General features: G+C 57.7%; 1 protein-coding gene across 2 annotated transcripts in view; it reads right to left on the minus strand.

The window, feature by feature from the left end:
• The window catches only part of ADCYAP1R1 (ADCYAP receptor type I), a 52678-nt gene extending 44674 nt beyond the window's left edge, over positions 1-8004 (minus strand). For both annotated transcript variants that reach the window (XM_027102264.1, XM_027102263.1), the window contains exon 1: positions 7559-8004. The gene's annotated coding sequence lies outside the window, so the exon portion shown is untranslated. The remainder of the gene's footprint in view (positions 1-7558) is intronic.
• Between the last annotated feature and the right edge of the window lie 2088 nt (positions 8005-10092).

Below are 10092 nucleotides of genomic sequence, written 5' to 3' on the forward strand. Positions count from 1 at the left end.
CACACACACACACACACACACACACACACACACACACACACACACACGATGCCCAGACTTGCGGGCTGCTTATCCCTGCAGTGGATTAAAAACAAGCTGAAGCGATCAGAGGTCCCCGCCTAACCATCCCCCCGCTCCCTGCTTTGTCACCAGGCTGCTCAGACAACGCGGCGAACCAGGAGAGCGGCGTGCTCCCAGCCCAGCGCCGCAGGGTGTTGGGGCTGGGGTACTCTCAACACGAGGCCTCCTCTGGCACTAGACCCGGGTTCCTGATTCCCACTTTTGCCCCCTCTTGTTCACCTTCCCCAACTACAGTCCACCCTCTGCCCAACAGGACACAGATACTCGCTAGCCAAGAGATGGAAAGAGGGAAGCTGGGAGCTCCCAGGCCTTGACCTTCCCACTCCCGACCTCAGCTGGAAACCTCAGAGATGACCTCCTGCAGCCTCTCCAGGATGGTGACCTCAGCCCCCACCTCTTCTCCCCTGACCCCCGCCCCGAGGCCACTGGGCACAGCCCCTGAGGGACAATGCTCAGAGTTTACGGTCTGAGGCCACCTGTCCCAAACCTCATACTCCTCTGGACCACATGCCTGGCTCCTCTGTCCCAGGAAAGCACTTTGAGATGTGTCCCCTGGGTCAGCCATTCCCAGCCCTGTCCCCTGCACCCTGTTCCAGCTGCCTCTCTCCTCTGTACTCCCCCAAGCTGCCAGTGACCCTCCTAAGGGCCAGGCCTGGCCACTGCAGCCTGGGGTTGGACCCTCCCCTCCCTGAGGATGGATGCTGGGCTCTTTCAGCCCAGCCACACATGTGGCTCTGGATGACCTGGTCACTGATACTCCCAGGTGCTCTCTCTTGGGTCCAGGCTCTGCTGGGATAAACTGGCTTTTGCAACTAATCTGAGGACAATTAAACTACCTCCTGGCATGTAGTGTGGTGGACTCAGGAACCATTTTGCTAGGGTTTTAAGCTTAAAGACCTCAGGGAAGCCACTTAACTTTTCTGTGGCTCAATTCAATTATATGTGAAAATGGAATAACAGTAATGCCTACTACATAGATGTTACTGGGAGGCATCAACCAATTGATATAAGTAAACTATGGAGAGCGGAGTATAGCCTGGCTCCCAATAAGGGCTACACGTGTGTTAACTATTATTATTATCTTACCACTTTGTGTTCAGGTTTTTTCACCTTCCTGCTGCCACCTCCACCACCATAAGCCCTCTGTCATATTCAAAATAGGAACATCAGGCCTGCTGCACTTTTATTTGCTGATGGCTAACATTTATTAACCACTCGGTACATGCCAGGCACTCTTCCAAACAATCAGTATGCATTAACTCATTTCACCTGCCCCAAACCCATGCAGTCGTTCCTAGCATTATCCTCATTCTATAGCTGAGGCGACTGAGGCACAGAAAGGCTAAGCAACTTCCCCAAGGACACACAGCAAGCATGTGGTAGAGCTGGGAAGTGAACCGAAGCAGCTTGGCTCCAAAGCTTGTGCACTCCATCCCTATGCTCCTGCCACTCTCTGTTATTGGTAAAAGGAAGACCAGCTCAGAGTCCATTGGTACCCTAGTAGTACCCTCTCACATCCCTGGGGACTGGCCAGGCCCTCTGCTACCCTCTGCCCACACTTCTATATCTGAAGCACCCTCCTTAAGAAGAGTGAATTACAGACACAGCATTTCAGACCTGAAATGGACTTTAAAGGTCACCTCCCCTACAGTACGGAGTTTCCTGTGGGGAAACTGAGGCCAGAGGCGGGGGAGACACTTCCCAAGGTCACACAGGAGAGAGTCCCGGAGCCCTGCCTGGCGAGAACGCACGTGCCCCCTTACAGACTTGGGAGGGCCTGCCCTCCTCAGGCCCCAGAAGCCCAGCGACTGGCCTCGGGCGGGAACAGAAAGAGCAGCTGTTTTCCTCCGGCGAGCCACTGCGCCAGGCACGCAGGAAGACGGCGTCATCAGTCAGCACACCGGAGCCAGCGGTGACTCACCGGGCTCTGACTTTCCGCGGGCAGTGGGAGGGGACTCGGAGACCCTGCAGCCACCCCCCACACTGCCCCACACCCTGCAGGACCCTTTCTGCAGCCCCCCAGCTGAGAGTGGTCCAGCTCCTGGGCTGGGGTGCTCAGCCCTCTCCAGCAGCCAGTCCAGGGCCCTCAGGGAAGCTGATGTCTCTCCACTGCACCCTTCCAGGCCAGCCGTGAGCAGCACAGGCTCCTTTGTCTCCTGGGAGCCCCCCACAGTGGGAGGGCAGCATCTCACTCCTCCTCTCCATGGGGCCACACAGCCCTGGGTCCCTCTTCTGCCCTCATGGAGCTGAGGCATCTCCTACTGGACTCCTCTGGCCGCTCCGCATCCCTCTCCCTCATGGGGCAATGCCAAGCCTGGGCACCACACCAAAGATGACCCAGGGAAGGCGGATCCTTCACCTCCCTCGCTCTACACGTGCTCCCTTTATTAACGAAACCTGAGCAGCACTCGCCTCCCACTTCCTCCTTGCCCTCCTAGTACAGAGGACCAGAGAGGGAAGCCTGAAAGATGAAGCACTGCCTCTCCAACTCACCCCTCAAAGGGAGAGAACTTAACTTCATTCTGGGAGACAAGAACCTCTTTCCTCCCCAATAAGGTCAGAGCTGATAAAGGTCAGTGTCCAATGCCGGAGTGAGGGGTGTTCTCGCAATCAATGGATTAATCATTAACGCTGACGTTCCTCTTTGATGTTCCAATGTTCCCCTTTCAAAGCCTGGTCCCCGGAGTCCTGGGCACAGCAGGTGACAGAAGCCAGGTCCCTGGAAGGCCTACGATGATTCCACCCAGGCCCTGCATTTTACACATAGGGAACCTGGGCTCAGGGTAGGGAAAGGCTGGGCACACATGCACACGGGTAGTAATATCCCATTTCACAGGTGAGGGTTTGAGGCCCGAAGAGACCCAGAGCCTTTCCCAAGGTCACGTTGCAAAGCCCTTCCACACTGGCTAGTTCAGGCACATCTCCTGGCCTGGAGGGGTCCTGGGAGTCCTCTGCCTGGGACAGCCCCCCAGGGCCTGAAAGAGGATGAGGGGAGAAGAATGGGAAGGAGGAAACAGAAGATACCAGAAAGGGGAAAGGAGGGACGGGAAGTGATGGAAGGCGGTGGGAGGTGCGTGGGGAGAGGGCGGGAGGGAGGGCACAGGAAGCAGGCTCTGGTTTGTGGAGAGTTTGCTTAGCACCTCCCAGGCGGGGGGTGAGGCTGGGGCAGGTGGGATGGCGAGCACTGCCACCTGCGCTGACCCCTGCTAACCAGCAGTCCCTCCAGAGTAGCTGTGAGGCCCTGGAAGGGCGGGCCAGCTCTGACTGGCACAGGTAGAACACGCGGTGGGGACCCTCAAGCCCTGAGGAGTGCCAGGTGGACGGGTTTAGGAAGGTGAATGCGGGGTGTCGAGGGACCCAGCAAGATACCAGGAGTTGGGGGTGGACGAGAGGGTGGAAGGCTGGTGCTAGTCTGCGGATGCCAGGGACACTGCAGCCTAGCTCCACGGGAGAGGGCTGGGGGCACTGAGGAGTGTTACAGGGCAGTGACGTGCTAAGCTGCCCGTTTAGGGAGTATTCCTCAGAAGGCTGGTGAGCTGAGCGGAAGGAGCAAAGCGCAGGCAGAAAACCTATCCTGGATTCAGGGTAGAGGTGATGGGGGCCTGGGCAGCGAAGGGCAGCTGGAATGGAAAGTGGGGGACAGAATCCAGAGGCTTGGGCAAGTGGGAAAAGAAAGTCTCCCTGGCCCACCGCTCTGGGGAAATGGCAGGAAAGAAATGTCAGAAGGGGACAGACAGGAGGGATAGGAAGAAACCAAAGGCAGGACCCGATTCACCACACGGCCTTAAATCAGACACTGGGACATCGGAAGTGCCCGCAAAGGAACTGTATGTTTATTCTTTTGTCTCAGCCGCCCTTCTCTGATGCCCATTTTTCACGGGGGAAAGGTGACAGCTAAGGCAATGCCTGGAGCTGGGAAGAGAATGTCCAGATATTCCACAAGGCCAATCTAACCTCCTGCCACCACCTCCAGGAAGCCCACCCCGGCTGCACCCACCTCCACTGGCCTCACCCACCTCTGAGAACTACCAGCCCTAGATAAGGAGCCCCTTACTCCTGCCTCGGCTGTTTCAGGCCTCATCCTTCTCTTTGTGAGTTTGAAGCCTGTTTGGGAACAAGGGGCATGTCCAGGTTTCCCTGAGGTTTTCCTACTGGTGGAGATGGGCATGCCCCTGGCCAAAGAGGGTGAATGGGAATGGGGGCTCAGGACCTGTTTGGTGAGCTCAGCGACGCGATGTCCTTTCATTTTCAGGCATGGATGTTGTCTCCAGGTGTCCTTAGTACAGGAGATTTATCACATGAACACAGCAGAGGCCTGTCTAAGGTAGGATGCTGAGGCCAGGCATTACATAGATGGGCACCCTGAGCTCCAGGCAGGGTGAAGGGAAGGACCCCCTAGGGCGGCTTGGGCCCCCAGGACTAAGCCCCTCCCATCTTCCACCTCTTAAACCACTTCTCTTTGCTAACCTACAGCCCAGGGGTTCACAAACCCTTCCAGCAGGTCAGATCCGGCCTGTCACCTATTTTTGTACAGCCAGTGAGCCAAAAATGTTTTTTAATCTTCAAATGGTCAGGAAAAACTTAAAAGGCTCATACTTCAGGACACAGGAAAATTGTACGAAATTCAAATTTGTGTCTGTAAATAAAGATGATCAGAACATAGCCCTGCTCATTTGCATAAGTATCATCTATGGCTGCTTTTACGTTATGACAGCAGGATGGAGCAGTTGCAACCTAGTGTACGGCCAGCAAAGCCTAAAATATTTACTATCTGGCCCTTTACAGAAAAAGCCTACCCACCCTCGTTCCACCCTCACACAACAACACACACACGCTTTCTCCACTCAGTGCAACGTGCATCTGGACGCTCATTAAGGAAGAATTTGTGATCTTCATTGGGCAGACGTCCGAGTCCCCAGGTGTGTCGAGATCTGTGTGAGAGGGTGTGTCCCCTTGTCCGTATGTATGTCGTGCTCTGCTGTTGTATGTTTGCCCCAGTTCTCTGGCAGGTGTCATGGGAAACCTGCATGCCGCCCCGGCAGTGTGTCACTCCCTCTCTGTGTGTCACTGTGGAGGTGGCTGTCACCAGGTGCCTCTGACGGCATCCAGGGCTCAGTACAAACACGCCACAGCTGAAGAGTTTGCAGCCTGAATGTTGCCAGGCAGCTGGACCACTAGGCCCAGCCCAGTCAGACCCTGGACTTGTAGATTCCTCCATTCAGAGGTGGCCGAGGCTTCCAGGGCCCCAGTCCCACCTGTCTGGGGCATGGGACCTCTGCTCACATACCTCCCCAGACAGGAAACCCACAGTCACCCCAAGTGTCGGCTCCACACTGGGTAGCTCTCAGGGAAGCAAGGCCTTCCTGGCACTGAGCTGAGCTCGTGCTCTGTGCTTGGCACTCCTTGGTTCTGCCCTCTGGCAGACAGCACAAGGTGTCCTCTGCTTAACAGTGCCAGCCCTGGGTCAATGAAATCTTCACCCCTAAGAGGCCAGAGACCTGGGACACTGAACCTGAGGCCACATCCCCAGGAAGAAAGCCACCTTGTGGCCTTAGCTCTTGTCTTTCCTAGGCTCTTAGGTGTAGATACTGATCTCTAAACACCCATTTTGTTTTGTTTTGTTTATTCAACACAAATTGAGGAAGTGTCCCAAAGTAGGAGCACGGCAAAGAGGGGTGGCCGCACGAGAAAGGATGTATTCCAAAGCGTTTCTCCAATCAACGCCCTGCCAGCCTTAACCTTACACAAAACAGGACCTTAATGAAACTTTTAGCCTGATTAGTTCTTAGAATGTAGAGTCCTTCAAGAGGCTTCCCAGAGATAACCCCTCTCACTGCACGTAGGGGCAAACAGAATCATAGGGTCTTGTCCCAGACACAGAATCATGGATGAACTACCCACCACAGGGGAGGGAAGGCACCGGGTTCGCCTCCCTGGTCACCCCACACACACTTGTTGATGAACTGTTTGGAAGATCTGGACAGGGCCTGCCCCAGTGTGTTGTGTCTCTAATTCATATACTCAAATTTTGACTGGTGTCCAGACTGGCACCTCTACTTGCCCTCCCCAAAGTCAGTGGAGAAGAGGAGCCCCAGATTCATCTGGGGACTGGGGGTTCTGCCAACCCGCCCTGCACCCAGCACCAACTCAGACTGGCCCCCTGAGAAAATCTGAGCGTTGCTGCCCCCCAACCAAGGCCCATACATAGTTTTGTATCCCCTTCAGAAGCCCACAGCCGCTCAGAGCCTCCAGCCTGACCTTCACAATGCTTGTCTGCCTCTGCCCAAGAGGGTCCCAAGGCAGGGTGCCCTCCACAGACTGTGTAGCCCCCTCCCATCCCCCAGCCGCCCCCAATGCAGCGCTGCTCACTAGAAGAGCCAAATGCTGTATATTTTCTTTTGGTGTGTGTGGGAAGGTGGGGGGAGCGGATAAGGGAAACATGCATCTGCACTAAAAGCATAGAAATCATCTGGAGAATTTAGCAGGGGTCCTCCATCCTTCCCCCAGCAGCTTTCAAAGGGGATCTGAGCACGGGCCAGGGGTGAGCTTCCACTCCCAGCTCCACGTGAAATACAATCAGCTCCTGGCCGGGCTCTCCCCTGAGCGTCTAGCTCCATCCATTGGCACCCTGGCCCCTTCGGACCACCCGCCACCCAACCTGCAAAGGTCCTGCCTGCCCAGGATGTGGGCCCCAGCCTCCCGCAGCTGCTGCACGAGCCTGTGCCTTTAAGGCAGTGGGCAGGGGTCTCATCTCAGGCGAGCCCACTTCAGCCAGGGGAGGCCACCGCGTTTCTCCCACAGGCCCCCGTGGGGCGTTTCCTCGCGGGATCGCAGAAGCCCAGGCATCCGGACCCCCACCTCTCTGCGCCGCGGGAAACCGAGAGACGACGCTCTTCTGAACAATCCCGAAGGTGTCACTACAGGGGGACATTCTCCGCCGGCCCATACTCCACTCTGTACACAGCACGCCGCTTGCCCACCCCTCAAATCCCGTGAGGACTGCGGTACCCAGCCCCCTGGGGACCCTCCAGCTTCTCCTGGCCGCGTCCGTCTGCCCTGGGAGTAGAGAGACAGGTCCCTGTGGGTCCCTCCGGCCGCAGTGCCTTCCCTGCCCCTGGTCCTCCCTTCTGGCATGGAGAGGGGCGCGAGGTAGCTAGCCCACCCCACCCCCTGCGAGCTGCAAGGATCGGTCGCCCCCGAGCATGATCCCAGATATTGGGAGGGCGGGGGAGGGGGGCTAGAGGGAGGGTATCAGACAGTCGCGCAGGATGGGTGCAGCGGCGGGAGACGGCTTCATTTAGGTTTCGGGAGGTTGGCCCCGCTCTGGCCCTGGCCCGCTCTCCGTCGGTGAAGGACGCTGCTTGCGGAGACAGCCGAGCTGGAGGAGGGGCTCCGCGGTCCCCAAGGGGCGAAGGTTCTGGAGTCGGGGGAGGGCGGACAGGGCTTAGAGGGGCAGGGGCGGCGGGGCGGCCCTTACCTGCTCACAGCGGGGCCTCGCCGCGGGGCCGCGGGCTGCGGGTCGGCCCGGGGCACACTCCGCGCCCCGAGCCGCCCGAGGACGGGGAGCGTGTGCGCTCAGCAGCGCGCGCCGAGCCCGGGTCTCCGCGTCCGTGTGTCCGCCGGCTGCCGGTATCCGTGGGTCCCTGCGCGGCGGAGTGAGCTTGTGCGCACGCGGGGACCGCGCTCGCCTGGAGCCGCCGCTGCCGCCGTCAGTAGCCGCCTGGGGCCCGAGCGCGGCGCCCCCCGCCTGCCCTCGCCCGCCCTGCGCCGCGCGCCAGCCCAGCTGGGTCTGGGCTGCGGAGAGGCGCCGCCTCCACCGCGAAGCCAGGCCGGGGGCAGGAGGGAGGCGAGCGACCACCGCCTTCCCCCAGCGCACTTCGCAGGCTGGGGGTGGGGTACAGGCCAATGGGCGCCCGGGGGAGGGCTTAGGCCGGGGATGGGGTGGAGCGGGACCCCGCCCGCCGCACATGGGAGCAAGAGCTTCGGCTGGGAGACCTGGGGGCGAGGATGCGGAGGCAACAATTCCCCTCTGTAGTTCGGCTTCCGGGGCTCAGCGTCGGGCCTTCCCCGGGGCTCACCGCCCTCCTTTCAACCCTCCCGAGATACCCAGAGCGAGAAACCCTCTGCCTTCTCCCTGCCACGTCCTCCTGATTTCCTGTCTGAGCCAGCGCCTCCTCCTCCAGGAAGCCTTCCTTACAGGGCAAGTCCCAGACTCCCCTTGGGATTTTCTTTGCCCACGCAGCCCTGGCCTGGGAAAGTCAGCTAGCTCTGGCATTCCTGCCTGGATGTCTTCAAATGTGATCCCCTAGAAAACGCCTCTATGGCCAGAAAAGGGAGGTGGGGGCCTTACCAGGGCGGCCTACAGCAACTTAAGATGACAGTGCTCTGGAGTCAGACTGCCTGGCTTCAGTCCCTGCTGTGCCAGGGCTAGCTCTGTGAGCTGGGGCAGGGGACTGGGCATCTCTGAACCTCAACTTCTTCCCTGGGAATCATAGTACCTACCCCCCACCTCTTAACAACATCATTAAACAAGAATGGTACACACATCCCAAAGTAGATTTTCACTGATTTTATTTCCTCACTAATGAATTAATTACTATGGCTACTGTTATTGTAGTACCACTCAGCCTCCTCCTAGTACAGATGGATAAGTTGAGGCTTAATGTGGGGAGCTAAACAGGTCAAGACAATGTAGCCAGTTGGTGGTGGAGCCAAAGCCCGACAGAGAACAGTTACCCACTCCCACCAGCCAGCTCATTGCTCCCACCTGCCCCTGCTCACAGTTTCTGGTCACTACCCCAGGTGTCAGCATCCCAAGTCTCCCTCCATAGCCCCATCCACAGTTCTGCAACCAGGCTCTGTCTTTCCTCATTCAAGTCATCGTTCAGCCTCCCTGTGGGCCTGAGTTTTGGGTGTGACCACCTTGTTGAGGAAGCTTCAAGGAGGAGGAGGGAAGAGAAAGAGACTTAAGCCTTTCCTTGGGAATTCTAGTCCAACTGGGGAGGAGAGGACTGGAGCATGAAGCAGGACTCCATAACGAAAACTTGAAGGAAGTATCTGGAAAGATGCGAGGAGTTCCCTGGGTCCGCTCAGTGAGTTGATGATTTTTCTTTACTGCGCAGTGAACCCTGCCCCCCTCTGTATACCACACTGTTGGTCTTCACGGATCACATTTCTTTCAGTCCAGAAAAGCTTCCTGGAGGAGGAGAATGTTAGTTCTTCTCTGTATCAGTATAGGGTGAGACCCCTCTGGAAAGAAGAGGGCCTGGTGCCTTGCTAGAGTCAGACAGACAAGATGGACAGGACTTCCCTCTGGACCTGGGTACACCCCTTTCTAGATTGTTGCCATTACCCCTGGGAGCCTACTTTCATCTGTCTCCAGCCCGGGTATCTGAAGGTCAAATGAGATGCTGTGTGTGAAAGTGCTCTGTAAACTGTGAAACATCGTGAGGGGGAAGGAGGGGCTGCGGCAATCTCTGAGTCAGGAGGGGAGCATGAAGCATGGGACGCTGGAGGCATGAAGTGTGAGGAAGGGTGGAAACCAGAGTCACCTGCAGCAGGCCAGCCGTCCCTGGGAATGTCAGTGGTCGGGCCGCCGGATGAGGACCCTTGGCTCTGAGTCAGCCTTCATTTCCGGGTTTATTCCCTTTTCCATACTCCAGGTCTCTGGGCTCTGGATCCCCTGCCCTCTGTTCTGTGTCCCGGGTGTATGTCGTGGTGTGGGCAGTGAGCAGGTTGGGCACCTCTTGCTCTCTGCCTGGGCAGCCAGTGGACAGGAATGAACCCGCGGTCCTCTGCTCACACCCCTTCCCTTCACCTGTTCTCCCTTTGCTGCAAGGCCCCTAGCCAGAGGGTAGGCTCCTAGCTGACCATAGCTAGGGGTCAGTCAGGGCTCCAGGTCCCACTGTGCAGTCCATTCCCTGCATGGGGCAGGTAGGGGTGGAAATCCAGCTCCTGCTCTGCCCACTTCCCACCAAGCCAGGCATACAGAGTCCACCAAAAGGGGTGCTT

This window comes from Aethalodelphis obliquidens, unplaced genomic scaffold, assembly GCF_003676395.1.
Source record: "Aethalodelphis obliquidens isolate GAN/ISIS:26980383/991018 unplaced genomic scaffold, ASM367639v1 scaffold5, whole genome shotgun sequence".
Lineage (NCBI taxonomy): Eukaryota > Metazoa > Chordata > Mammalia > Artiodactyla > Delphinidae > Aethalodelphis > Aethalodelphis obliquidens.